General features: G+C 46.8%; 1 protein-coding gene across 1 annotated transcript in view; it reads right to left on the bottom strand.

Annotated features, from left to right (window-relative positions):
* Positions 1-25,964, bottom strand: part of LOC120381226 (olfactory receptor 1020-like) — a 233,212-nt gene that overhangs the window by 5,705 nt on the left and 201,543 nt on the right. The gene's annotated exons all lie outside the window — the stretch shown is intronic.

The following is a 25,964-nucleotide window of genomic DNA, read 5'->3' as shown; positions in this document are numbered from 1 at the left end:
TATTAACATACTTGCACTCAGCTGCTACAGACCATTAGTGAGCACATGCTTGCACTGGACTACGAGGTCAAGCAGAGACTGCGTGGGCAAGCACTGAAGACCTACCTGAGGGAGAAGACCTGCCTGGAGGACCTGTCCAGAAGGAGAAAAATACCCAGTTCCTGAGTTTCTGTTTGGTGTCCAGCACCCCTGATTTTCACCACTATCCCTGTTGGTATCCTGAGTTTTTGTCATTGTGTCCCTGTCTTCAGGATATGGTATTGTAATACCCATTGTGGTTTTCCTCTATTTTACATCCGTTGGTTCAGGAGGTTTAAGGGCTCTGAGCTTCAGGCTCTGGTAACTGTTAACAACTGAGTGTGTCTTCCTTATGTTGTTTATTCTCTGAAGGGGTCCTTGTCTAGTTTACTGACTAGTGGCATAATAAATATGTGTCTGTTACATCTTATTCTGCCTCTGTCTTACTAAATCACCTGATGATAGATGTGGGAGGGGGTGAGATCTGCAGACAGCCCATCTTCTGATCTGTGTAGACTATAGTTAAAATGTTTTGGGCTAACACTGGGTCAGTGGATCCATACACATCTGAAAGACTCTGGCAGTTAGGAACTGAAAATATCTCAATCAAATCACTTCCATACCCCTGTTTGTAAATTCTACCATGAGGATTCTTATCTTTAGGAGCTTCATCAGTTACAGAAATTCTTCCCTTACCCTCTTCACCTAGGGCTTGCTCTAAAGGAACATTTTCCTGAACAACAACAGACTCTTTCAGGGTTTCACTTAAATCCAGAATCACCCCTGGCACATTGGGAGGATTTTCACACAATTCCCTTTTATGCAAGCAGCTAGACTCCATAGTTAAAAGGTTAAAGGCACTTTCTTTCCCTTTGCAGCTTTCCTCACTGGGAACATGTAGGTTACCAGGCTCAACACATACAGGCTTAGGGACCATTCCCTCCTTGTTACAAGTTTCCACACTGTCAGTGGGTAACAGAGTTAAATCACCTTCATGCTCTCCTTGTGCCCTGGTCTTGCTATCAACCTGATGAAACAGAGTTGTCATACCTTACTCAGCAACAGGCCAAATAGAAGCACCAGAATCGCCTAGTCCCTGTTCAGTACTGAAGATGGAAAGTCCTCAGCAATGTTCTCATTCTTAGCACTGAGAGTTTTCATCACCAAAACACTTTACAACATAAACCCCGTTAATTCTGTTCATGGCCGGGGAAAACACTTGGCATCATAGAAAAGGAAATGATGCCTCTGTGCAAATGATGGATATGGTAACTTTTTCTTCCCTGTCCTGACTGATCTATTTTTAACGAAGATGAGGTGAAAGGTTTGTTTACCTTAAAGTTGGCACAGAAGAAGCTGAAATCTGTAACTTGACCTCTCACTTGGTGTTTCAGAGAGCAGGATCTGTCTCTGATCTGCACTCCCTTCACCTATGTTAGTTATCTCAAGGTATGTCTTCCCTGTGCACTACTGGCGGAGGCACTACACCGCAGAGCAGAGCAGTAACGAGACCTGCGTGTTCCTGCCTGGACACCCTAGTTGTGCTGAGACCCTTGATTTGTTTTGCCTTGTATCTCTCACCAGAAAATAAATGTCCCTCCTGAGTCATTGTTTACCCTGCAAACACAACAGGTGAATTTTCCCTTGAGACTTTGCTAATGGGCACATTAAATTACCATGAAGGAAAATTGAATACCAGGTTTTGTTTAGGTTTTTGAGGTACACAGTATGTAAATAGACTATTACTTCTTCCGGCCACTCAGGGAATGGACCAGAGAAGGAAAAACTTCAGAACTAAAAAGTTTTTATTATTTGAAGCCTGAGACACGGAGCAGGGCCCCACTCTGCTCAGTTCTGTATAAACATAGAACAAAGAGATGGTCCCTGCCTCAGGCTTCTCTCACTCTGCCCTGTTGAAGGTGTGGGTGAAATACTTAGATATTCATTGGGCTAAAGAGACAGACTGAGAATTGCGCTCCAGCCCACTGGTTGGGGCACTCACGTAGGAGCTGGGAAACCCAAGCTCCAGTCCCCTTGCTGCAATGAATAGTTAGTTATTTCATATGCCTCCTCCATGTCCCGTCTGTGCCCTAGAGCTGTCCTGTGCCCTGGCACCTGAGCGCACTGCCAAGGCAGAGTAAGTGCATGTGGTTGTGTTGGGCCAGGGCATTACTCAAGAAGCGCAGAGTTCTGGTGGCATTGACATATAGCTTTACCCAGCACCTCCTCATTAGGAAGAAAGTCCAGGGTGCATGGAGATCGTGGAGTTGGGAGCCCACACTGGTGAAGTTTGCACCTTCCCCTTCTTTTGTCCTTTGGTCAGCCAGTGTGGCAATGACCAACTTTCCTTCCAAAGACTCTTTCTACAAGAACCCGAAAGGGAGCGATGGGGCAATAGCTTATCCCCTCACTATCTTGTCCGTCAATTAGCTTAAATTTCCCACACACCAGTTTTGGTTCATCAACTTGCACTCTCATGCTGTTCTAGTTTACCAGGCACAACCGTAACACCGTCCTTGAGTTCTAGCAAAAGGACTTTTTGTTTGGACTAATTTAGTCTTTTGTCTCTTCTTTGCATCTTTTTTCCATCCCCATTTGTTGTTCTTGGTCACCATGACACTGTATGAACTTTCACTCATTTCTCCCAGTAGAGGTCGCACAGAGGGTAAGTTTGTAGGCCAATTATCACAGATCCTCTGTGAATCCAGCCCTTGGTGGGACTTTTAAAAGCATCGAAGTTGCAAACACCCTTTGAAATCAGTGATTTTGAGGAGCCTGGGTGCTTTGGAAAAACCCACTGGGTACCTAAATACCTCTAAAAATCTGTCGGTAAGTGCCCTTGAGATAACTTTAAAAGCCGTCACAAGTAACCTCATAACTAAAGCGCAGTCCAGCATAACTCACCACCAGCGTCCCAGAAGGTCCCACTCTCTCCCCTCTTTCCATCAGTGTTAGAAAGATGAACCAGTTGTGTTAGTCCAATGGATTCAATATTCTGGCAGTAATGGGCATAATGAACAGATCTACCCCAGATGCTAGTCCAGCAAACCACTCAGACAACTTGAACTGTAGTGATTTCAGTGGGAATACCCTGGTGTTTACAATTAAGCATGTGCTTAAATGCTTTGCTGTCTGGGGGCTGGAGCACTCAGTGCTATGTAGGGTCCAGTCTGCTCATACTGAGCAAGTGCAGGATCCCCCATCAGGTCCAGGTCCCATGGCACCAACACTTTGGACCAATTCCCATCCAATTCCCTTAGAAAGGTTTGAAAATGTCAGCAGAGTTAGCTGATCTTACATTTTCTCCAACCAACCCCCTGTTGCCCTCAATAGAAAGCACAGATGTACCCAGTCCCCATCCAATGAGCTCACTCAATTAGTTCAGGTAGCATTTTTAAAAGAGTGTAAGTGATTTAGAAGCCTAAGTCCTATTTCAAAAGTTTCGCACTTACTGAGGTTTAGCAACATATATCTCATTGAAAGGCAACGGTGTGACGGGCTGGATCACAGACGGGTTGGATCAGCTTGGGGCTGCCAGCTGATGTGCCAAAACTACTTCTGCCCCTGCCTTCCCTGCCAGCTTGGGACTCCAGAACCCTGCCTGGTTGTGCCAGACATGCTAGCTGGTTACAAACACAGACCCAGGTTTGAACCACGTCCCACAAGCTTAAGGCTTAATTGAAAGCAGCTTAAGAAGTGTTCCTGTCTGTAACACTCAGATGCCCAACACCCAATAGGGTCTACAGGGTAAACTCATATCTTGAGCCAGCTGAAGACAAAATGGAGGGGTCTCCCATGGGTTTAAATAGACTTTCTCTTGTGTGTGGAAACCCCTCCATCCCCCTGTGTAGAATTCAGCTACAAAATGGAGTTTTGGAGTCACATGGGCAAGTCACATGTCCATGCATAACTGAGTTCCTTACCAACCAAGCCACATCCCTGGGAAAGCTCAGATGTGGATTGGTGTCTCCAAGTTCATTATTGGCTTAAGGGCTTCTTGAATGAGCACTTACTGAGAATAGTCTTTTCTCAGGAAGCTGACCAACTGCTTCACTGAGGCTACTTAAGATTAAACAAGTACATAGCCAATATTCATAATTTCAAATACAAAAATGATACATGCATACAAATACAATGAATATATTCAGTAGATCATAACTTTTATAGAGCTATGTTACATGGCATATGTAGCATAAAACACATTCCAGTTATGTCATATATACTGTGATAGACCCAGGCCAGTTGGGTACAAGAAAGTAGTAGAAGGCAGATATACTGGCCACTGGATAAGCAGTTCTCTGTTTCCTGACTGACCAGAGCAGGGACTGCTCCAGGCTAATGAAAACACCTGACTCCGATTAACTTGCAAAGAGTCAGGTGAGGCCATTAAGGTAATGTGAACACCTGACTAATTAAGCCCCGTTTGATACTATAAAAGGGCTCACTCCAGTCAGGCTGAGGAGAGCCAGGGAGCCAGAGGAGAGGAAGTGCAGCAGAATGGCTGGTTAGTGAAGACACCCTCAAGCCATCAGTAAGGGAGCCCTAAGGTAAGGGTGAAGAAGAGAGAAGCAAGAGAGCTGTGGGGAAGTGGCCCAGGGAAATATAGCAACTCTGGTAGTGAAACTTGGCTGCCAACAGCTGCTACCATTATGGTCTCTGGGCCGGAACCTGGGGTAGAGGGTGGGCTCACCCCCCCACCCACAACCTGCCACTACAGAAACACCTCCTGGGAGGGGAAGACAGGACAGGAGGTTAAACTGTTCTGAAATAAAGCCCATAGGGCAACAGAGACTGTGGGAGTTCTCTCACCAACCTCCTTGCTGGTGTATGATGAAAAGGGCTCAGTAGACTGTAACCCTGGCCCTAGAGAGAGAAGGGCTACGTGGAGGGTCACAGTGAGCCCCTGAGGCTAGCATAAACCGCCTAGATGCACGGGACCCATGGGGACAAGGTCGGAGCTCTACCACAATACATTCATAAGCATATTCCCATAAAGCATTATAGGGTGCAACATCACAAACAGGACTTAGCCTCATATGTCACTTCTGAAGTTTGCTTAAGTGTTTTTGAAAATGTTACCCGTAGCTCAATGCCTGCTGGTCAGTCATTTCTGAAACAAGGAAGTGCAGCCTGCTGCTCAGGTAAAATGCAGGTGCAACAGCGTGCTTTACACGTTTAGGTTGGGATCTTCAAAGGGGGGGTAATTTACACAATAAAGTCCCAACTCCCATGAGATTGCTATGAGAATTTGGCACCTAACTCCCATAGGCTTCTTGGAAGGGCCCATACCATGGCAGCATGGATGTCAGAGACTTGTGATTATAAAGTAAAAATAATTTCTTCCCATTCCCAGAAAAGTTTCAGGGTCACAAGCGTCTTCAGTGCCACAGCACATAATACAAATTATGTTATATTGTTCCAGACCTGTAGGTCTCTAATTGATCTATTAGCATTTGAGAACCAAAGAATAGCACTGATTCCATCCCATAAAGGACACTGTTCTAAATTCACACTAGCCAAATCATGGGCCAGTTCAGGTGCAGTCAATACAATCATTTCAGGTGTGTGTATTGCAGTATATTCTACAACTTGACTCTAACACTGTCCTTTTTCAGCATGAAGCTTTTGACCTACTGCCACTTCTTCCCCTGAAGGGAAGGTTTATTCCAGCATTTACAGAAGGATACAAATATGCCCTTATTTCTGAATGAAAAACCAACTAGGAAATTGTTATAATTCCCAGTTCTCTACTACCATAATTTCCCCCCTAATCATGCAGTAAGGTCTCATTCCAATTTATCCCCTGAGTGAAAAATTTTGTGTCAAAACTTTGTTGTTCTTAATGTCCAAATGTTGAACATTTGTGGCTTGCATAATTGTATTTTGAAAAAAAGGGGGTTGTTTGTTTGTTTGTTTGATTGATCTCTGGCAAAAACATTGCTGTCCTGCTTGAGTGACTGCTGCTTGGGGGGCTGGAGTAGCTGGGGAGTGGTGGCCCAGGGCTGTGGTAGAGGGGCAGGGAGAAAGGGCTCAGAGCTCTGAGTGGATAGGGGAGGCAGAAGGGGGCAGGTCTTCTCACACTGAGGGTTAGATTTTGAATTCTAAGTTGATTGACTCTTCAGCACTGTAAGGAATATTAACCCTGTAATTTGAGTTAAAATAATTGTTTTATTTGCTCATTCCCTGTGATCAACTGCCATGTAGAGATCATTAGGAATGATACATAAAAGATTGGCCACATTAACCTTTGCGTCCCCCAATGCCCAATACAGAGTATAGCCACCCCTTTCCCAGCCTTCCTCCTCTGCTATCCCTAGTGTCCCCATGCTAGAGCAGAGCTGCCCCTTTCCCATTCCTCACCCTCTGCTGTCCCCAGTGACCCTTTGCTCCAGGTACATTCTTGCACGTGCAGCGGGCAGTGTACAAACACAGGAGGTACAGCATTACACTGTTGGAAACAAACCAACCAACCCTGAACACCATTCTGGGATGTATCAGCAGGAGTGTTGTAAGCAAGATGTGAGACACACTTCTTCATTGTATGCCACGCATATTGAGCTTGATCTGGAGTACAGTGTCCAGTTCAGGAAAGATGTGGACAAATTGGTTAAAGTCCAGAGAAGAGCAGCAAAATGATTAAAGGCCTAGAAAACAGGACTTATGAGGGAAGACTGAAAAAATTGGGTTTGTTTAGTCTGGAGAAGAGAAGACTGAGAGGGGACATGATAACAGTTTTCAAGTACCTGAAAAGTTGTTACAAGAAAGAGGGTGAAAAGTTGTTCTCCTTAACCCAGGGTTTCTCAAACAGGGGTCGCCGTCTGTGTAGGGAAAGCCCCTGGGCTCCCCCTCCAAACCCCCCTGCAGCCCCAGCTCTGGGCTCTCTCCCCCCGCCACCTGCACCCTCCTTCTGCCCCAGCCCTGGGTCACTGGTGACTTGCTCCCAGGGCAGGTCATTCAGCAGGAATTTTGGATGTGCACAGAACACAGACAGGATTGGTTCCCATATGGTTACAGAACTGCAGTAAAGTGGAACAATTTTCAGCTTGTGTGAGTGGAGGATATCTGGTTGCATATTATAAGACTGTCCTCCATAAATGAGGAAAAGTTGAGGTGCCTTTATTATTCTTTTGTTCCACTCTGTGTTTCTATGGGGAATTTGCCAATGCAATATTACTGTCTTCCTTTCAAACAAACAAACAAAAAAGGCAATGGCTGTTGAAAATAGCAATTCCAGTCCTAATGACCACTGGGAAGCATTTCTTGCTCAATTTTATCCTGCTTTTTCTACAGCAAGTTACAGTGGATCAGTATATTTGATTTGGGAGAAATGAAGTAACAGCTGCCCAAACTGAGCTTGAGCACTCCTGAATTTTGAGGTGTTCAAATCTGGAAGGCAGGTGCTGGGTGTGTGTGGGGGGGTGCTGTGGGCTCCGTGGGGGAGCACGGCAGCATGTATGCAGCAGCGTGTCTGGCACTGCGCGGAGCCAGACACGCTGGTCTGAGTGGCATGATCAGGGGGCTGGGGGGTTGGAGAAGGGGTAGGGGGTTCCGGGGGGCAGTCAAGGGACAGGGAGCAGGGGGGGTTGGATGGGGCGGAGGTTCAGGGGGCAGTCAAGGGACAGGCAGCGGTTGGATAGGCATGAGAGTCTCAGGGGTTTGTCAGGGGACAGGTAGGGGATGGGGTCCTGGGGGGAAGTTGGGGATGGTCTCAGGAGGGGCAGTTGGGGACAAGGAGAAGGGAGGCTTAGTTAGGAGCAGGGTTCCCGGGAGGGGGCGATCAGGGGACAAGGAGCAGTGGTGCTTAGATAGGGGGTGGGGTCCTGGGGGGGCAGTTAGGGGCAGGGGTCCCGGGAGAGTGATCAGGGGACAAGGAGCAGTGGTGCTTAGATAGGGGGTGGGGTCCTGGGGGGCAGTTAGGGGCAGGGGTCCCGGGAGGGGGTGATCAGGGGACAGGGAGCAGGGAGGATTGGCTGGGTTGGGGTTTCTGTGGAGGGCAGTTGGAGGGAGTGGATGGTGGCAGGGTGGGGCTTCCCTCCCCGTGGAGTGTCCTGTTTTTTGAATGTTAAAATATGATCTCCCTACCACTCTCCACTCACAGCAGGCAGCCGCATGAGGTCCCCCCTTCCTTTCCAGTTGGTAGTGGACAAGGGAATGCTGGGAAATGTAGTTCTTTCCCTGCTCCAGGGATGGCTCTACAGGCAGGGAGCTAACCAAGGAACTACAGCTCCCAGAGCCCCCTGTTGGTTCTCAGTTCCCATGCTAGATCCCTGCTGCCCCTACAAATGGGCTGCTCCAAGCAGGTGCTTGCTTTGCTGGTGCTTAGAGCCGCCCCTGCCCAATGGGCCTGGGCTCCTGGAAGCAGCGCGGGTCACAGATCTTAGTGGTTGCCGCTTCAGCAGTCCCCTTTGGCCCGGAGCAGCGATCTGGGGCCAGTGGGCCACGCAGCCCTGTCAGGGATAGGCAGATCGTCTATGTGAAGATAAGGCTTGACTCATTTATTCCTCCTGCTGGACATGAAGGGGACAGATAACGGGAGGTCTGACAACAGAGACGACAGAAAGAGAGGACTCAATTTAGTTATTTTATTGCATGATGCTCTTGGTTACAGACACACAGTTATTAGGGTCTTCTAGAAAAAAGTAAAACCTGAGAAGGAACTGATGGAAAACATCCCCTGAGAGAGGAAAGAATTCTCACACTAGTGGTTTGGCTGTAAATGTACAGGCTGGGTTTTCCCATAAGAGGCAGATGTTAGGCACCCAGATCCTATGGGCAGTGAATGGGAGTTGGGCACCTCACACCCTTCAGTCCCATTGTCAATTAGAACCGAACATGGTGGAGCAGACAGGGCACTGGACTGGGACTCTGGAGAGTTGGTTTCCTGCCACTAGCCCACTGAGTGACTCTGGGCAGGTAATGTCACCTCGTGCTGCCTGTGTTTCTCCAACAAGAACATGAGGACAAGGGTGAGGAGCTAGGACTAGAATGACAAAGCTCCCACTTTGGGCATCTAAATCCCAGAATCTGGCCCCTTGGATTCACAGACCCAGCTTGGCTGCTGGCAAACCTTGCAGGCACCCAAGTAGGCATGCCATAGGTGCCGCTCTACATGCCCTCTGCAGCCCAACTCCAGGCATCCGGGCGCCGAGGCCGCAGAGCAACACCCAAATCTGGGGAAGGTACACAATCACCTGCCTGACTCTCCTCCAAGGCCCCATCCCACAGGCCAGGTGCCCAGAGGCTTTGGAAAATCCCACTGGGCCCCCAAGTATCTGGAAACAACTGGCCATTAATTTTTGCTGTAAAGTGGGAAAATACGAGTTCTGTGCTGGCGTCTTGTGGCTGAGGCCAGAGGTCTCCTTTGGCTTTTTTCTTCCCTTGGAAAGCAACCAGGGCAATGAAATACACAGTAGGAAACAAACGTTAATGGTTAGGGTTCCAGGCAGACATTGCCTATGTTTTTATAATGTAGGTATCATAATGTGGGTATGTGTGGTTGTGCGTGTCATGCTTGTGTGTGTGTGTGTATATATGCACGTGCATATGGATATGTGTGTGTGTATGTGTGTGGGCCTGTAAGTGCGTGTGTACATGTGTGTGCATGAGTGTGTGCATCCATGTGCGCATGTGTGTGTGCGATGTGTATGTGTATCTGGGTCTGTGTATGTATGCGTGTGCGTGCATGTACGTATGTGTGCAATTTTGTGTGTGCGTATGTGTGCATGTGTGCTTGAGTTTGCGTATATGTGCATGTGGGCATGTTTATGTGTGCCTGTGAGATGGGGGGGCAGGTGTGCATGTGTGTGTGCGTGCCTCTGTCTGGGTAAATTATTATGTGTACATATGTGCATGTGTGTGTGCATGTATATGTGTATGTGTGCATGTGCATATGCATGCGTGTGTGTATGTGTGTATGTCTCTAGAAGACTCTCACCCTACAATGAATGGATGCTCAGCGTTTCTGCTCAGTCCATTTCACCAGCACCCTCTCACTGAGCACAATCACCCGCATTGTCTGAACTTTGAGCAGCCATGAGTTCAAGTTTCCCACCAGCCCAGTGAAAACCACCTGTAGAATCGGACATGGGCACTAATAAGACTGGGGTCCCATATTGTGTGCGGTCTCTCCATCTCCACTTTCTCTCAGGGCTGTAAGAGCAGTGGTTCTCAACCAGGGACACGCGTACGCTGGGGGTACACAGAGGTCTTCCAGGGGTACATCAGCTCATCTAGAGATTTGCCTAGTTTTACAACAGGCTACAGAAAAAGCACTAGCAAAGTCTAAACTAAATTTCATACAGACAATGACTTCTGTATTCTTCTCTACAGATTATACACTGAAATGTAAGTACAATCTTTAAATACCGATTGATTTGTTTCATAATTATATGGTAAAAATGAGAAAATCAGCAGTTTTTCAGTAGTAATGTGCTGTGACAGTTTTGTATTTTTATGTCTGATTTGGAAAGATTTTAAGTGAGGTGAAACTTGGGGATACACAGACAAATCAGACTCCTGAAAGGGGTACAGTAGTCTAGAAAGGTTGAGACACACAGTGTAAGAGCAGGACATGAAGCCCAATGAAGCTCAGGGAAACACGACCTGGGACTACAGCGGGCTTCACTTCAGGCCCTACCCCAGCCCATGTTATATCTATTTTAACTCAAGGAAATTGAACGATTAGCATGGTCCAAACATGAATATCCTGCAAGCTTTCCTCAGGGCCTCCTGGACCTCTTTGTTTCTCAGGCTGTAGATGAGGGCATTGACCAGAGGAGTCACGATCGCATAGAAGACAGAGAGAACTTTCTTGAAGTCGCTCAGGATGTCAGTGGTTGGGAACATATAAGCAATCAGCAGAGTTGTAAAGTAAATGGTCACCACGATGAGGTGAGAGGAGCAGGTGGAAAAGGCCTTTTGCCTCCCAGTGGTGGATGGGATTCTCAGGATGGTTGTGATGATGAAGATGTAGGACATCAAAATAAATAGGAATGGGACCAGTGAGAAAAACAAGCTGAGTGTGAAAGCCAATGTTTCCATCAGGTGAGGGTCATTGCAGGAGAGCTTTACAAGGGGGATAAAATCGCAAAAGAAATGATCAATAATGTTAGGGCCACAGAATGTTAACTGAGATATTGACAATGTTGTTATGCCACAACATAGGAAGCCACCTATCCAAGAGCCACCTGCAAACTGGAGGCAGGCCCTGCCACTCATACGAGCTGCATAGTGCAGCGGATTGCATATTGCTAAATACCGATCGTAAGACATCACCGACAGGAGAAGGCATTCTGAAGCCACCATAGAACCAAAGAAATAGTATTGTGTGAGGCAGGCACTAAATGAAATGGTCCTGTCCCCTGTCAGGAGACCAGCCAGCACCCTGGGAAGGATGGTGGAAGAGCAGCAGGTCTCCAAGCAGGACAAGTTCCCCAGGAAGAAGTACATGGGGGTGTGAAGGTGCTGATCAGCCACAACTAGTGCAAAGATCAGGACGTTCCCAGTCACGGTTGCAATGTAGATGGCAAGAAATAACAGGAAGAGAAGAGTCTGTAGCTCAGGGAGATTCCCAAATCCTTGTAGGATGAATTCCGTGAGAACCGTTTGATTCACTTGCTCTGGGTTCGCCATGCGGTCCAACTAGGGGAAAGAAACCCAAATTTACAATGGAATCCGAAGAAGATATATTTACATCATGCTTTAGCATTAGTTTAGTTCCATAAATATTGCATAAAGCCCCTCATCCTGTGGGGTCAGTGAAGAACCAAGACTCTGGAGGCAAATTTCCTGTTTAGGTCTCTGAGATTCCAGTATCACCCCCGTCTGTTCAGTGAACAGATCGATGAAGGCGGAAAACCTCACAAACCGCCGCACATATTTATGTCAAAATTGGCAAAGCCATTTTGTATTAGTCTTTTGTAACTTCGACAAGTGGTCCCCTGGCTCACCAGGGTGGACTGTGACTTCATGCGCTGCAAACATATTATCAGTTTAGCTAACATCTAGGAGGCTCTAGTGGACTCAGCCAAGAGCGGGGACAGTGATCAACATGCTGTCAAAGCAGGTTACATTATTCTCCATGAGACAAAGTCCAGGCTTTTCCTGCTTTTATTCTCTTTCAATATTTTCACAGTCATCCTAGACCTCTCCAGAGAGAGAGAGAAAGATCACTGAGCTCTTGCATTACAAACTGATGCCAAATTTACACTTCAGTCTCTTTACAGTATCCTTTGAAGCATCACAACCACAGTGGTGTTTTGGTCACTTTCCCTCAGAAACACTCACCAATTGAATTTCACTTTGTTTCTGTCTGCAATTGAATCATTCCTCAGTCCTGCTGTGAGTTTGCTTCCGCTCCCAGATGGCGTTGTCTGCCAATGTGATTAACTTCACATTCTTGGTGATTATGGGATTATGAACTCACACAGGACCCACAACCCAATGAGCTCACTCCCCAACCTGGCTGCCCCCCACTCTCTGATTGCTCTGTTTTCATGCTATTTTATCCAACATGCCGGTCCCCAGCTCTTGACTTCACTCTCTGTTATAGAATCCCACTGGTTTTGGAAAGGGAGCCACTCAGCCAGCCACATGGTAGTGCCAGTAGCGAAGGCAATTGGATATCTTCAAACAGTGTCCTTGTAACACCCGAACATGTCACATCAGTGGAACCCTGTCAGCCACTGTATAATTCCACTGACAATAATGGCACATGTGTGAAAAGATTTATTTTTACAGTGCTCGGTCCTCTGTGTGGTTCATTTTCCCCAGACCTTCTAGGCAGTTATCAATTTCTCTCTTAATAATCAAACAATAATAATAAAATAGGCATTGTTAGAAAAACAATGGAACAACGTGCAGAATTAGTGGAATTATTTTCATGATTTCAGGGTAACAGGACCTGTTTTCCCCCTCCATGGTCCACACTGGGAGTTCCCAGTCAGGTCTCCAACCATCACCTTTCTCTTGGCAGGGACCCTTCTCCCAGTCCCATCTGTCAGGGGGTTTTAAGACTGCACAGCTCCCTGCCTTGCACAGGGAGGTCCCCAGCAAGCCAGTCTGTCTAAGGCCCAGAAGCACTATGTTGCTTTCTCTCCAAGGGCTAGGAACAGGTATTGCTAACACTTACAAGTTACCACACAGAACATTTATTTTCAAGGTGAAAGCATCACTAAGGAACAGATCATTAAAAGACAACAAACAAATTTAAAATAAGCCTCAAATACTGTAGGAGGGAGGGATAGCTCAGTGGTTTGAGCATTGACCTGCTAAACTCAGAATTGTCAGTTCAATTCTTAGGGGGGCCATTTAGGGATCTGGGGCAAAAATCTGTTAGGGGGTTGGACTAGATGACTTCCTGAGGTCCCTTCTAACCCTGGTATTCTAGGAGTCATCCAGCAGCCTGAGTAGGGCAAAGTCTCCTTTACCCTTCCATCATGGACAGAGATCCTATTCATTTCTGTTTCCTCAGGCTGGTCTATACTTAAAATTTAGATCAACTTGGCTACCTCACTCAAGGCTGAGGATAATTTTATGCCTTCTTTGAGGCAGTCAAGTTGACCTCTCCCACCCAACAGTATACACCAGTAGGTTGAGTGCCACCATGCCTATGTGGGTCACAACTGAGAATACCAAATGCAGGATAAACTGCTGAGAATAAGGCAGACAAATTCCAAAACTAGTTATTCTCCCATAAGATATACCAAACCAAGATAAACTTCTGTCTCACCACACTGGCTAATAAGAAGTCAGAAAAGACATTTTCTTAGTCATTCCAATCCTTGTACCACCACCAAAACACTAGACTTAATGAGGAGGGGTATTTAAAACCAATTTTAAACCAATTGCATCAAACCTCCACACCCTGGTCAATATATAACTCAGATCTTACCCAATAATCATGCTGTTGCCAATACTTTAGTATATTAAATCTAAAGGTTTGTTTATAAAAAGAAAGGAGGAAAGGTGAGAGTTACAATTGGTTAAAGGAATCAGATACATACAATAAATGCAAAGTTCTTGGATCAGGCTTCTAGCAGTGATGGAATAAATTGCCGGCTTGTTAAGTCTCTGGTTGCTTCCAAATCATTGGAAGGTCCTCAGTTTCTAGGTTAGAATGCTCGCATTAGTACAAGTTCATCGTAGTCCAGAGTTTGGAGCAGGAAAGAGGCCAATAATCATAATTTCAGATACAAAAATGAGACACGTATACAAATAACACAATCATATTCAGCAAATCATCACTTTCATATTGTGACAGATCCAAACCAGTGGGGTACAGGAGTCTGATAGAGGGCAAATATACTGGTCACTGGATGAGTAGTTTTCTGTTCCCTGAGTGACCAGATCAGGGGCTGCACTAGAGTAATCAGGAACCTGCTAGAACCAATTATGGCAGACAGGCTGATTAGAACACCTGCAGCCAATCAAGGCAGGCTAATCAGGGCACCTGGGTTTAAAAAGGAGCTCACTCCAGTCAGGCGAGGGGGAGCCGGAGGAGAGGAAGTGCGTGTGAGGAGCTGGGAGCAAGAGGCGCAAGGAGCTGAGAGTGAGAGGGTGTGCTGCTGCTGGAGGACTAAGGAGTACAAGCATTATCAGACACCAGGAGGAAGGTCCTGTGGTGAGGATAAAGAAGGTGTTTGGAGGAGGCCATGGGGAAGTAGCCCAGGGAGTTGTAGCTGTCATGTAGCTGTTACAGGAGGCACTATAGACAGCAGCAGTCCACAGGGCCCTGGGCTGGAACCCGGAGTCGAGGGCGGGCCCGGGTTCCCCCCAAACCTCCCAACTCCTGATCAGACAGGCAAAGTTGACCCAGACTGTAGGGAAGATCACTGAGGTGAGCAAATCTGCCAAATAAGCGCAGGACCCACCAAGGTAGAGGAGGAACTTTGTCACAATATTGACACCTTACTTGACACACATTGTATAAGATTCGTTCCAATTGTACAGCAGTGGTAGCAACAATGATCTACGTGGTCATATTTTAATCAGATAACGTCACACTGAGCTATCGCCTCTTGGGAAGAAGGATTTACTACAGAGATAGGAAAACCCGTTTAGTCGCTGGGGTAAGTGTCTACACGACAGTGGCGTTACTGCAGTTGTGCCCCAGATCTCTTTGTAGTTGTGGAAGTAGAGAAAGAACTGACAGGGATTTGTAGGGGATCTTAATGCAAGACAGTCTCTGTTAGCAAGAGTCAGGCTAGCTGTAACCCTAATAACGCGAGATTTGTAGAAGCGAGGATTGTGTGAGGCGAGTGGAAAAGAACTGTGTGAGAAGTTGTTTTGACCTTGTGTAGATAATATAATATGAAATGTAGACTGGCTTCTAAATAGAAGTGAGAAAAATAAGATATCAAGATGGCCTATGTATAAACAAAATGCAGCTGTTGCTTATTATTGTATGTAACAAAAAGTATAAATGCTTGCTGTAATTGTTTACCTGTGGAGAGACCTGCCTGGGACTGGGGCAACCCTGTGTCCTAGGGCACTCCCTCCCTCTATACAATTGTAAAGAGAAAATAAAGTATCTGACTCTGCTGCACCCAACCAAAAAGTGAGAACTAAGTTTTTCTCTGACATAGTGTAGACATGCCACCAGTCTCTGGAAAAGCCAACCTGAACCAGTACATGCAAACCATCCCTGGGAGGGTGCAACTTCTCTGGAGGTGCGTAGTCTCAGTAACTTGCCTTCATTACCCCCTGCTCCGGTTTTTGGTTCCTGATGGAGCTGTGTTGACTCTCCTCCTCGGAGCTTCATACAAGCCCCAACCCACATTGATCCATGACCTTAGTACAGTGAGGTCCCCAACAGTATCAGTCACAACACTATATTAGTGATATGTGAAATATTATAAGACTCAATTCTTGATGGAGATTATTATTGATTATTAATGTTGCAATGGTCCTTAGGAGACCTACTTATGGACCAAGACCCATTGCGCTCAGAGCTGTACAAACCCAGAATGTTCTTGTGGTAAAGTATAGTAACATTGCTTAGTACTGAAGATAGAAAGTCCTAAGCAGTGTTCTCATTCTCATTACTGAGAGTTTTCCATCACCAAAATGCTTTACAACATGAACCTATTAATTCTGTCCATAGCCTGAGGAAAAAACTTGGCATCATCTAAAAGGAAATGTGCAGGTGATGGATATGGTGACATTTTCTTCCCTGGCCTCAATGATCTATCTTTAACAAAGATGAGCTGAAAGATTTGTTTACCTTCAAGTTGGCATAGAAGAAGCTGGAATCTGTTGCGTGATCTCTTCACTTGGCATTTCAGAAAGCAGGATACTGGTTCTGTCGTCCATCTACGATCTGCACCCCTTCACCTATTTAATTGTCTCAATGTATGTCTACCCTGCACACTACTGGCGTTACAGAGCAGAGCAGTAACGAGACCTGCATGTTTCTTCCTGGACACCCTAGTTGTGCTGAGACCCTTGGTTTGCTTTGCCTTGTATCTCTCACCAGAAAACAAATGTCTCTCCTGAGTCATTGTTTACCCTGCAAACACCATAGGTGAATTTTCCCTTGAGACTTTGCTAATGGGCATGTTAAATTACCGGGAAGGAAAAGTGAATAACATGTTTTGTTTAGGTTTTTGAGGTAGAGAGTATGTTGATAGACAAACTTCTTCTGGCCACTCAGGGAATGGAACAGAGAAGGAAAAGCTTCAGAACTAAAAAGTCTTTATTATTTGAAGCCCGAGACACGGACCAGGGCCCCACTGTGCTTGGTGCTGTACAAACAAAGAAGAAAGAGATGGTCTCAGGTCCTAGGCCTCTCTCATTCTGGCCTGTTGAAGATGTGTGTGAAATACTTAGATATTCATTGGGCCAAGGAGTCAGACCGAGCCCACTGGTTGGGGCACTCGCGGAGGAGCAGGGAGACCCAAGCTCCAGTCCTCTTGCTGCAATGAATAGTTATCTCATACGCCTCCTCCACATCTGGTCTGTGCCCTAGAGCTGTCCTGTGCCTTAGTGCCTGAGTGCGCTGCCAGGGCAGAGTGAGCACATTTGTGTTGGGTTGGGTCATTGCTCACAGAGCACAGAGTTATGGTAGCATTGGCATGTAGCTTTACCCCACACCTCCTCATTAGGAAGAAAGTCCAGGATGCCAGGAGATGGTGGGAGTGGGAGTCCAGGCTGGTGAAGTTTGCACCTTCCCCTTCTCTTATCCTTTGGTCAGCCAGCCTGGCAATGGCCAACTTTCCTCATTCTCTTTCTCTGAGAACCCCAAAGAGAGTGATGGGGCAATAGTGTTATGCTTGAACAAAGCACATGAGATTTTTTTATAGGGGAAAAGGCAACATGCCACATTTATTGAGAATACAGCAATTAGCATGTGCTTTTCAGTCACACACACACACACACACTATGCACACACTCCTGGCCCTCAGTGTTTATAATTACCAGTCTAGAGTCTGGATCAGTCTAGAGGCCAGCCAGCTTGGTTGCAGAGAGGAGCCGGGCTCTGTTAGTAGCGATCCGATGCTCCTGGAGTTGTTGGCAAGACGAACCCAAAGCCCCATGGCAAAGCACCCTGTTCTTATAATCCTTTTTCTCCATTTAAGTCTATGGATTTTGCTGTGTCAATTTATGACCGGTCACTCCTCCGTGGGTGCAATCTTTTGATGGCCCAAAACACCAGTGGGAGGGTCACCCTGTCTGGTTTTGATTTAATCAATAATCTTGTGTTTTAAGGGTGCCAGCCTTCACCTCAGGGTCATCAGTCTGCCTCTCCTCAACCATGAAAATAAACAAACAAACCCTGAAGAGCATTCTGTGATATATCAGCAGGAGTGTTGTAAGCAAGATATGAGACAAACATCTTTCACTCGATACCATGCTGATAAGACCTCCACTGGAGTGCTGTGTCCTGTTCAGGAAAGATGAGGCCAAATTGGAAAATGTCCAGAGAAGAGCAACATAAAAGATTAATGCTCTAGAAAACAGGACCTATGAGGGAAGATAGAAAAAACAGGGTTTGTTTAGTCTGGAGAAGAGAAGACTGAGAGGGGACATGATAACAGTTTTAAAGTACATAAAAGTTTGTTAAAAGAAGGAGGGTGAAAAGTTGTTCTCCTTAACCTCTTAGGATAGGACAAGAAGCAATGGTCTTAAATTGCAGCAAGGGTGCTATAGGTTGGACATTAGAAAAAAATTCCTAATGGTCAGGGTGGTTAAGCACTGGACTAAATTGCTTCACAAGATTGTGGGATCTCCATCATTGGAGGTTTTTAAGAACAGGTCAGACAAACACCTGCCAGGGATGATCTTGTAATGACCAGGGGCGGCTCTAGCCATTTCGCCCCCCCAAGCACGGTGGCATGCTGCGGGGGGCGCTCTGCCGGTTGCAAGTCCTGCGGCTCCGGTGGACCTCCCGCAGACGTGCCTGTGGCGCGGATCCGGTGGACCTCCTGCAGGCATGCCTGCGGATGCTCGACCGGAGCCATGGGACCAGCGGACCCTCCGCAGGGACGCCTGCGGGAGGTCCACCGGAGCCACCTGCCGCCCTCCCGGCAACCGGCAAAGCGCCCCCTGCGACATGCCGCACCAAGCACGCGCTTGGCGTGCTGGGGCCTGGAGCCACCCCTGGTAATGATGTAGTCCTGCTTTGAGTTCAGAGGACTAGATGACCAGCTGAGGTCCCTTCCAGTCCTACTTTTCTATGATTCTGTTAATGTAAAAGACATTTCCTTTGGATTATAGGAATTTGTTTCAAAGCTAGGAACGTATGGACGTATTTTCACAGGGACTCACACAAGGTCTCTAGCCATATTTTGCACCAGGATAACTATTTTTGTTAGTGGTGCTAATGTGTTATGGAAATAGTTATACTGCTACATCCTCTCGTGTGGACAATAGATCACTTATTCCCCTTCCCATATGGGAATGAATTATCCCGCCAGAAGCATCATCACATCGGTATAATTGCATCTACCCAGTGTAGATGAGTGGACACCTCACAGCACCCCCTGGAGGACTCAGGGCAGCTAAGAACACAGCCCCTCACCTCAGTTTCCCGCCCCCCCCTCCCCATATAATGGAGGAATTCCACTAGCCTCAGGGTTTTCCCTCCAGGATCCTCTCTCATTCTCTGAAATCTCACATCAGCCTCCTGAGTTTGCCTCTTTCCCTAGCCCCCTTCTGCCCTTTACTGGAAATGGCCTGATTCCCCGCAGGTTGAGACCCTTCTCTGAGCCGGGCTGGATTAACTCCTGGCTCTCCAGCCCAAGGGCACCCAGCCCTATCAAGGGCAGGGATAGGCAGATATAGTTAAAATGTTGCAACTTGTCTGTGTAGACCAACTTTGTATATTTATTCCACACACTGGATACGAAGGGGACAGATAACGGGAGGTCTGACAACAGAGGTAACAGAAAGAGAAGACGCAGTTTGGTTCTTTTATTGCATGATGTTCTTGGTGAGAGACTTGCGTGCTGAGTGACTCTGGGCAGGTAATGTCGCCTCGTTCTGCCTGAGTTTCCCCAGCTATAACATGAGGACAAGGGTGTGGAGCTGGGGCTAGAATCACAAAGCTCCCACTTAGGCACCTGAATCCCAGAGTCCAGCCCCCAGGATTCACACACCCAGCTCAGCTGCTGGCAAACCCTGCAGGCACCCAAGTGTTTGCAGTAAATGGGCTGTAGGTGCCCCTGGACGTGCCCTCTGCAGCCCCACACCAGGCATCCAGATGCCGAGGCTCCAGAGTGACACACAAACCTGGGGAAGGTGGGTGTTCCCCTGCCTGACTCTCCTCCAGGGCCCCGTCCCACAGGCCAGGTGCCCAGAGGCTTTGGAAAATCCCACTGGGCCCCCAAGTATCTGGAAACAACTGGCCCTAAATCATTGCTGAAAAGTGGGCAAATACGAGTTCTGTGCTGGTGTCCTGCGGACAAGGCCAGAGGGTTTCCTTTGGCTTTTCTCTTCCTTTGGAAAGCAGCCTGGAGATGAAATACACACTAGGAAACCACCGTTAATGGTACAATCACCAAACACTGGAATTCCAGACAGATGTTGCAAGCCTATGTTTTTATAATGTAGGTATCATATATTTTTGTGTGTGTGTGTACATATATGTGTGTGGGTATTTGTGCATATGGGTATGTGCGGGTATGTTTGCTTGTGCATGTGGGTATGTGTGCTTGTGTGTACATGTGTGTGTGTACGTGTGCGTGTGTGTGCATGTATATGTGTGTATGTATGTATGTGTGCATGTGTGTGTATGTGTATGTGTGTCTTGGTGTGTGTGCCTATGCATGCATGTGAATATGCATGTGTGTGCATGCATCTGCATATGTAAGGATGTGTGTGGATGTATGTAGGTGTGCATTTTCTGTGTGTGTATGTGTGCGTGTGCATGCATATATGTGTGTGCGTATGTGTGCACATGTGCATGTGTATGTATGTATGCATACGTGTGCCTATGTGTGCGTGTCTGTATGGGTGCTCGCATTTTCGTATGTGTGCCTGTGCGTATGCGTGCATGTGTGTGCGTGCTTATGTGTGTATGGGTAAGTGTGTGTGCGCATATGTATGTGTGTGCATAGGCATGTGTGAATGTATTCATGCATGTATATGTGCATATGTGTGCATGTGAGTATGTCTGCATGCATATGTGTTCATGGGTGTATGTGTGTGTGCCTGCATGTGTGTGGATATGTGTGTGCACGTGCATATGCATGTATGTGCGTGTGTGTGTGTGTGCGCATGTGTGTATCTAGAAGTCTCTCACCTACAATGAACAGATGCTCAGCATTTTTGCTGAGTCCATTTCACCTGCACCCTCTCACTGAGCACAATCGCCCCCATTGTCTGAACTTTGAGCAGCCGCAAGTTCAAGTCTCCCACCAAACTCAGTGATACCCATCAGTGGAATCAGATACCGGCCCTAACAAGACGGGGGTCCCAGGTTTTGAGTGTCTCCATCTCCACTTTCTCTCAGGGCTGTAAGAACAGTGGTATTCAACCAGGGGCACCTGCAGCCTGGGGGTACACAGAGGTCTTTCTGGGGTACATCAGCTCATCTAGAGATTTGCCTAGATTTACAACAGGCTACAGAAAAAGCATTAGCAAAGTCTAAACTAAAATTTCATACAATGACTTGTGTATTCTGCTGCATAGACTATACACTGAAATCTTTATATTCTAATTCATTTATTTCATAATTATATGGCTTTGAAAGTTTATAAATGAGGTGAAACTTGGAGATACACAAGACAAATCAGACTCCTGAAAGGGGTACAGTAGTCTGGAAAGATTGAGAGACACTGTGTAAGAGCAGGACATGAAGCCCAGTGAAGCTCAGGGAAACACGACTGGGGATGACACCACGCTTTGCTTCAGGCCCTACCCAAGCCCATGTTATATCTATTTTAACCCAAGGAAATTGACTGGTTAGCATGATCCAAACTTGCATTTCCTGCAAGCTTTCTTCAGGGCCTCCTGGAACTCTTTGTTTCTCAGGCTGTAGATGAGGGGATTGACCAGGGGAGTCAGGACAGTGTAGGCGACAGACAGAACTTTCTTGAAGTCGCTCAGGATGTCGGTGGTTGGGAACATATAGACAGTCAGCAGGGTTGCATAATAAATGCTAACCACAATGAGGTGGGAGGAGCAGGTGGAAAAGGCCTTTTGCCTCCCAGTGGTGGATGGGATTCTCAGGATGGTGGCAATGATACAGATGTAGGACATCAAGATAAGTAGGAACGGGACCAGTGAGAAAAGCAAGATGAGTGTGATAGCCAACGTTTTCATCAGGTGTGGGTTATTGCAGGAGAGTTTTAGAAGGGGGATGAGATCACAAAAGAAATGGTCAATAACGTTGGGGCCACAGAATGTTAACTGAGATATTGACAATGCTGATATGCCACTACCTATGATGCCACCTATCCAAGAACCACCTGCAAGCTGGAGGCAGGCCCTGCCACTCATACGGGTTGCATAGTGCAGCGGATTGCAAATTGCTAAATATCGATCGTAAGACATCACCAACAGGAGAAGGCATTCTGTACCAACTATAGAACAAAAGAAATAATATTGTGTGAGGCAGCCAGTAAATGAAATAGTCCTGTCCCCTGTCAGGAGACCAGCCAGCACCCTGGGCAGGATGGTGGAGGAGCAGCAAGTCTCCAAGCAGGACAAGTTCCCCAGGAAGAAGTACATGGGGGTGTGAAGGTGCTGATCAGCCACAACTAGTGCAAAGATCAGGATGTTCCCGGCCACGGTTGCGATGTAGATGATGAGAAACAGCAGGAAGAGAAGAGTCTGTAGGTCAGGGAGATTCCCAAATCCTCGTAGGATGAATTCTGTGAGAACCGTTTGATTCACTTGCTCTGGGTTCGCCATGCGGTCCAACTAGGGGAAAGAAACCAACATTTACAATGGAAGCTGAGCGGATACATTTTTATCATGTGTTAGTATCAATTTACTTTCATAAATATTTCATAAGGCCCCTCATCCAGTGGGGTCATAGATGAACCAAGACCCTGGAGGCAAATTTCCTATTTAGATCTTTGAGATTCCATTATCACCCCCGTCTGGTCAGTGAAGAGATCGATGCAGGCAGAAAACCTTAGAATCATAGAATCTCAGGGTTGGAAGGGACCTCAGGAGGTCATCTAGTCCAACCCCCTGCTCAAAGCAGGACCAAACCCAACTAAATTATCCCAGCCAGGGCTTTGTCAAGCCTGACCTTAAAAACGTGTTGTGTATATTGATGTCAAAACTGGTAAAGCCATTTTGTATTAGTCTTTTGTAACTTCGACAAGTGGTCCCCTGGCTCACCAGAGTGGACTGTGACTTCTTGCACTGCAAACGTAATATTGGTTCAGCTAACAGCTAGGAGGCTTCTTGCACTGCAAACGTAATATTGGTTCAGCTATCAGCTAGGAGAGCTAACGCTCTCAGCCAAGAGCGGGGACAGTGATCAACATGGTATCAAAGCAGGTTATGTTAGTCTCCATCAGACAAGGTCCAGCCCTTTCCTTCTTTTATTCTTTTTCCCTTTTTTGACATCAGGGCCGGCTCCAGGCACCAGCAAAACAAGCAGGTGCTTGGGGCGGCACATTTCTAGGGGTGGCATTCTGGTGCTGGCCATCATAGGTGCCGACTCCCGCCTCCCTCCCAGGCTTGCTGTGCACAAAACAGCTGTTTTGCGCAGCAAGGATAAAAGGGAGGGAGGGAGGAGAAGCCAAGCGGCGGGGCGCTATCGGGGAGATGGCAGTGGTAGAGCGGAGGTGAGCTGGAGCGGGGAGCAGTTCCTCTACCCCCGTTACTTCCTACGCCCCACCACTCTAGCTCACCTCCGCTCTGCCTGCTCCCCTCAATGCGCTGCTGCTCCGCTTCTCCGCCCTCCCTTGCCTGAGAGAGAGGGGGGAGAAGCGGAGTGGCAGTGCACCTGGGGGAGCAGGTGGAGTGGAGGTGAGCTAGGGCAGGAGGTTGCGGGGGGCCCCCAGGAAGCAATGGGGGGGGGAAATGCAGCACGCCCAGGGAAGGAGGCGGGGCTAGGGATTTGGGGAAGGGGTTCGGAAGGGGTGGAGTTGGGGCGAGGCTGGGGGCAGGGGGGGCATGAAAAAAGGGGGGGCAGCCAAAAATGTTTTTGCTTTGGGCGGCAAAAATCCTAGAGCTGGCCCTGTTTGACATTCATCTTGGACCTGTCCGGTGAGAGAGGGAGAGAGACACATCACTAAGCTGTTGCATCACAAACTGATACCAAATTTACACTTCACTCTCCTTATGATTTCCTTTGCCAGCATCACAGCCACCTTGGTGTTTCGGTTCCTTTCACTCAGGGACACTCACCAATTGAATCTTGTTTTGTTTCTGTCTGCAACTGACTGGTTCCTCCATCCTGCTGTGAGTTTGCTTCCACTCCCCCCTGGTGTTGTCTGCCAACGCAATTAACTTCACATTCCGGGTAAAGGGGGATTATGAACTTGCACAGGAACAATAACCCAATGAGATCGCTCCCCAAACTGGCTTCCCCCCACTCTCTGATTGCTCTGTTTTAATACTATTTTATTCAACATACCGGTCCCCTAGCTCATGGCTTCACTCTCTGTTACTGAATCCCACTGTTTTTGGAAACTGAGCCACACAGCCAGCCACAAGGTAGTGCCAGGAGCGAAAGCAATCAGATATTTTCAGCCACTGTATAATTCCACTGACAATAATGGCATGTGTGTGATAAGATTTATTTTTACTGCCGTTCAGTCCTCTGCGTGGATCATTTTCCCCAGACCTTCTAGAGAGTTATCATTTTCTCTCTTAATAATCAAACAACAATCATAAAATAGGCATTGTTAGGAAAAAAATGGAACAATGTGTAGAATTAGGGGAATTATTGTCACGATTTCAGGGTAACGGCACATGTTTTCCCCCTCCATGGTCTACTCTGGGAGTTCCCAGTCAGGTCTCCAGCCATCACCTGTCTGTCTATTTCCCTATGTTAAGTTCTCCTCACACCTTCTATGGGCCATCTTAATTATCACTTCAAAAAGTTTTTTTCCTCCTGCTAATGATAGCTCATCTCAATTGATTAGACTCTGCCTGTTGGTATGCATACTTCCACCTTTTCATGTTCTCTGTATGTATAAATATCCCCTGTCTGTGTGTTCCATTCTATGCATCCGAAGAAGTGAGCTGTAGCTCACGAAAGCTCATGCTTAAATAAATTTGTTAGTCTTTAAGGTGCCACAAGTACTCCTGTTTTTTTTGCGGATACAGACTAACACGGCTGCTACTCTGAAACCTGTCTGTAGGCAGGGACCCTTCTCCCAGGCCCATCTGGCAGGGGATTTCAAGACTGCACAGCCCACCGGCCTTGCTCAAGGAGGTCCCCAGCAAGCCAATCTACCTAATGCCCAGCACCATGGTGTTTCCTTCTCTCCAAGGGCTAGGAACAATGATTGTTAACACTTACGTGTTAACACACACCAAATTTATTTTCAAGGTGAAAGGATTACCGAGGAAAAGATAATTAAAAGACAACAAACGATTTAAAACTAACATCAAACACACCAGGAGTCACCCAGCAGTCTTATGGGCCTGAGCTGGGCCAAGCCTTCCTTGTCCCCCCATCTTGGACAAAGATCCTGTTCATTTCTGTGTTTGCTAGGGCTGGTCTACACTTAACGCTTAGATCAACTTAGCTACATCACTCAGGTCTGAGGATAATTTTACGCCTTATGCGACATTGTCAAGTCGACCTCCCACCCACACACAGTAGACACCACTAGGTTGAGGATACAATTCTTCTGTTGACCGAGTGTCACTGTGCCTCCATGCGTCACAACTGAGAATATCAAATGAAGGACAAACTGCTGAGAAATAGGGCAGACACACACCAAAACTGGTGGTTCTTCTCCCACAAGATATACCAAACCAGCAACAAAATAAACTTTTGTCTCACCACACTGGCTAATAAGAAGTCAGAAAAACAGTCTCCTTAGGCATTCTAGGCCTTGTACCACACACTAGACTTAATGAAGAGGGGCTATTTAAACCAATTTCACCAAAGAAAAGGGTTCTTCTGACCCCAAAGGGCCAGTCACACCCAGGTCAATATGTAATTCAGATCTTACCCAATAATCACGTTGTTGCCAATCCTTTAGTATCCTTTAGGAATCAAATGCATACAATAAATACAAAGTTCTTGGATCAAGCTTGTAGCATTGATGGAATGGCTTGTTAAGTCTCTGGTAGCTTCCGAATCATTGGAATGTCCTCAGTTCCTAGGTTAGAATGCTCCCATTAATACTAGTTCATCGTAGTCCAGAGGTTGGAGCAGGAAAGAGGCCAGAACACATAACTTCAGATACAAAAATGATACACGCATACAAATAACACAATCATATTCTGCAAATCATAACTTTCCTATTGACACCTTACTTGACACACTTCGTGTAAGATTTGTTGCAATTGTATAACAGTGGTAACAA

The sequence above is a fragment of the Mauremys reevesii genome, linkage group 13 (genome assembly GCF_016161935.1).
Source record: "Mauremys reevesii isolate NIE-2019 linkage group 13, ASM1616193v1, whole genome shotgun sequence".
Classification (NCBI taxonomy): domain Eukaryota; kingdom Metazoa; phylum Chordata; order Testudines; family Geoemydidae; genus Mauremys; species Mauremys reevesii.
This window is presented reverse-complemented; position numbering and strand designations above follow the sequence as displayed.